Source organism: Acomys russatus, chromosome 18 (genome assembly GCF_903995435.1).
Source record: "Acomys russatus chromosome 18, mAcoRus1.1, whole genome shotgun sequence".
Lineage (NCBI taxonomy): Eukaryota > Metazoa > Chordata > Mammalia > Rodentia > Muridae > Acomys > Acomys russatus.
In genome coordinates this window covers 49,564,520-49,568,917 of record NC_067154.1, presented here as the reverse complement: position 1 = coordinate 49,568,917, position 4,398 = coordinate 49,564,520, and the positions used below count along the sequence as shown (strand labels likewise).

At 34.8% G+C, this 4,398-nt stretch overlaps 1 non-coding gene across 1 annotated transcript; it reads right to left on the bottom strand.

Annotated features, from left to right (window-relative positions):
- Window positions 1-3,925: 3,925 nt before the first annotated feature.
- LOC127202416 (small nucleolar RNA U13) lies at window positions 3,926-4,030 on the bottom strand. Its single transcript, XR_007832299.1, has one exon. It is a non-coding gene; the product is annotated as a small nucleolar RNA U13 (small nucleolar RNA).
- Between the last annotated feature and the right edge of the window lie 368 nt (window positions 4,031-4,398).

Genomic DNA, 4,398 nt, shown 5'->3' with positions numbered 1-4,398 from the left:
TTCCATCAACCATGGTATATATGTTTGACTTTTTTTATTATTGCAAAAGCATTATTATTTAATTAAAAGATCTCATTCATTAAATTGAGTAAAATCTCTGAGTATATCTTGTTGTAACATATATATGTATATATATATATATAATATGTTATATATAATTGCCAAAGATCTTTTTTTCAGCAAATTCATTGAGGATTTCAAAAGTGTTTACAATTTTAAGAAAAATTTCTGTTATTGACAGTAGTTTTAAAACCAGGTTTTCTCTCTTAGCCCAAGTGTCAGGTACTGAAATAAAGACAATGAAAGTGAAATACTTACTTCAAAGACAGGGAATTGTTATCAGAATATGCATCTGAAATATCGTAAAAGGCATTAACGTGGAAAATGTAGAGAACAAAAGATTTTGAAATACAGAATAATAGAAATAAAACTGTAAAACAAAAGGACAGTGAACCATCTGCAAAAATATTTAACTAAATAGGGATTATACATAGAAAATGTAGAAACAGAGACAAGTTTCTGGTATCATATGAGATTCAAAACATATGCAAAAAATACTCATGAGATCAAACTTAGATGAAGAACTGCAGGTCACTAAGAAATCCTGAAAACAAAAGAAATATTGTTTCCCAGGGAAGTACTCACCAATGAGCTATACAATATCAAATGATAAAACTTGAAAGTACATATAAATAAGTACTACTACAACACATACTGAGTAGATTGTATTCATGCATGTAGGAATATAACAACAATTAATGAAAAAGAAGTCGTGAGTGTCAAAGAGAGCAAACATATGTATATGAAAGGATCTAGAAGAGAGGAGAAAATTGTGTTAGTATATTATAATAGCATAAAATTAAAAGAATAAAAAATTCCCTATTTTAAGAGCACAATGCCACTGGCCTATAAATAGTAATGGAGTGTTAGAAGCATCTACCCCATGTTCACTCTCTTGCACACAGAAAACAAAAGAGGACCCTTGGCTGACATAAAAGCTTTGGTTTTACAAAAAGCTTAAAAAGTTTTGAAAAAAGATGATTGTTAAAATGAGTTCAGTTAGTGTTGAGGGAGATGATTTTGCATTAACAGGATTATGTAGGGTAGAGAATTAATTCACACACACCCCAAAATGTGATCCATTTGTACGTAAGCCTAAAGGCTTGTGGGTGACAAGAGAGGAAAAGAAATGTTCTGGATAACTCATAATCATGAAATATACCCTATGACTAGAAGTATTTGGGTAGTTTTTTTGAACGATCATAAGTCATACTTTACACTAAGTGCATTGTATGTTGTCAACTTGGGTTTTCTCCATAGTGCTAAGAACGTATGCACATCCTCCATACATGTTAAGTGTCAGATAACTTTTTTAGGATAATTTCCAAATAGCTGCACCCTCACTTTTCACATTAGCAAAACTGCCTAATGGTATACAGTGTTTTGAATAAAAGTGCCCTTTATAATATCAGATGTTTAAATCCTTGATACCTAGTTGGTGGCACTATTTTCATAGCTTTAATTGATGTGGACTTGGAGAAAGCATGTCATTGGAAGCAGGCCTTAAGACGTAAAGACTTTTCCATTTATTGTGGTAAACTTACACAGTGGAAGTTTACCTGTTTTAAAATATGAATATTGTAGGCAAATAAATAGATTTAGAAAAGTCATCTTAAGGAGATACCCCAGACCCAGATATAGACTTATGGAGTATATTCACTTGTATGTGGATATTTGCCTTTAAATTAATGATAGAGAGCTTACAATAGAAAGACTTGGAGAGGGTGGTTACTTTTATAGGTTAGAAAGGGATTAGAGGGACACATGGATATCTCTGGGAGTGGAAAATAGAATAGATTTTACAGGTGTACTGAGATTGGGGGTGATGTGAACAGGAGGATCAGGTGATGAGGGGATGGGGGATAAAGTTGAAGAAGAGAATATGAGAAAAACAGATAGAAAGTGGGTCATTTGAGGGATGGTATAGAAACCTAGTGCAGTAAAAACGTCCTAAAATATATGAAGCAGATCCTTGAGTTTTCCTAATAATAGGGCACAGAGAATCCCAAATGTCCATCTGTTATCACCAAACAAGCCATCCAGTACCTCCATTGGGTTGCATTCAATTGAGTTGTTGGCCAAGGGGGTTCTCATGGAAACAGTAACCCAGGCTGTTGCCAAGATAATGGTTTGCTATCAGAAAATTGACAGTGTACTCCCCATTGCTGAGAACAATACCCACATAACTCATTGAATATAGAAGAGCCAAGCTGGTGCCTACATAGAGCCTTTACCAACTAAGTTCTAGTATCTTTGGTGTGAGAAGCTATGCTGCAGGGTACGAAAAGAGAAATGTAATCATCAACCCCTCCATCAGACCAAACCCTTACCTGACATTTCTTGGGTGACCAAGAACAAGAGACTAGACTAGACAGATAAGAGACCTATGGTAAAACCCAACACAACTGAATTTTTTAAGTATATAAAAATGAAGGCAGATGATATTCTTTTCTAATATAAAACTGAGATCACCTAGACTCAAAATAGAAATTAGTAGTCATTTCTCATGTCAAAAACGTTCCAGGCCAAATATTCACAACATGAAGTGCACTAAAGGTGATCATACAGCGTCATTATAGGGGATGAAAGTAGAACCAGATATTAATGATATTAAAAAATTAACACTAAATCTGAGGGTGGCGGTGCACACCTTTTATCAAAGCATGTGGGAGGGAGAGGCAGACAGAGTTCTTTTTGAGTTTTCAAAACAGTGAGTTATGAACAGCCATAACTACATAGGAAGACCCTCTCTCAAAACAAACAAACAACAAACAACAGCAACAAAGAAATAATACCGGGTCTGTGAGATAGCACAGTTAGTACAATTTGCCTTTCAATCACAGGGACATAAGACGCAACATTCAAAATTCCAGAACCCATGTTCCAAAGCTTAGAACAATTTTTGTTCTTACAATCAGTCACTTGAAATGTATGCGAAGCTGGATGCCAGGAAGTCCCAGGCAAGTTAGCTTGGCCTACTTGGTAAGTTCCAAACTAATAGCAGAAGCAGGCAGCACCTGAGGAACAACTGTTTGGCCTGGCCTCCATATATACGTACACCTTTGTGCATGTATATGCTTTTGCATGCACACATGCAAAAAATGAAATGTTCTATTACTCATATAACTCTGAAAAAATAATGCTAATAGGGACAATATTCTACCAGATGTGGAGTTTTGTGTCAAACATTTTCCCAAAAATATATCAGTAAATTATTTGACATATATAGATTTCAAAGAAACAAAATAAAGTCATAGAACATTCTTATTTTAGTTTTCTTATATGCAGATGGTTTATCAGACTTTTATACAGTTTTGATGTAAGATGAAATTGTATTTTATTATGATAAGCTCAATCTGCTGCTTCATTATACAGGGAAAATTCACTCTGTAAAAGTCTTATAGCATTTGTAACAGCCTCTGTGAATCGCCTTAAACCACATGGGATTTGCCATAAACTTAGATATTCTGTTAAAAGTCATTGGAAAAAAAGGCAGATTTGGAGACATGATTGTATAACATTTTTGGACATTTACCTGTGGCCTCATAAAATTAACTGACAACATCTGCTGAAAACCTGCCCATACTCATAGCAACACACTGGAAAGATTATAAAACATTCTGCTGTGTGGTAGATAGATACCTAGAGGACAGCAGTTATTCTCACAAAACAGCTATTTTCCCCAACATATTGTATTCCTTAGTTGCAACTTCTTAAGCTATGAATAACATAATTGACTTTTTAAGTTATGTTTAATATGTATGCAGACTGAAAAAATGAAATATAAAATTTTCTAGGAATTTATAAAAATGGAGAACACTGTAAAAGAAATTTCAAAAGCTGATTTCTTTTCTTTTCTTCTCCACAACAGGGAAATAATGTACTCATGTTGTAAAATGATTTAATGTATGGTACACATCACACAAGGACATGGACACCCAATTATCATGTTTATAAACTAAAACAGTATACGGCTACATTTCTTTAAGGTTTTCATGTAAGGTTTTTCTTACATTTCTTCATCAGTTTTCTAAGGAACATTTTTTTTATTTAATGATAAACTATAGAAATTACATTCTAGTAAATTACTGCTAATATTATTTAACAACATACAAAGTGACCCATCAGGTAACAACAGAGCCTGCCAGGAGAAAGTCAGTATGCCCTGGGCCATCTGTGCCAGACTGCCCCCCAAGCCCCACCATAGTGTGCCCCACTTGCCATCTCCTGGGCCTCATCTGCAGTCTGGGAAAGAGGAAGCAATTGAGAAACAACAGGAGAGAGTCCTGACCCAACCCCTGCCTTACTAGAGCCCAGTTGTAGAGGAATGGTCTGCCC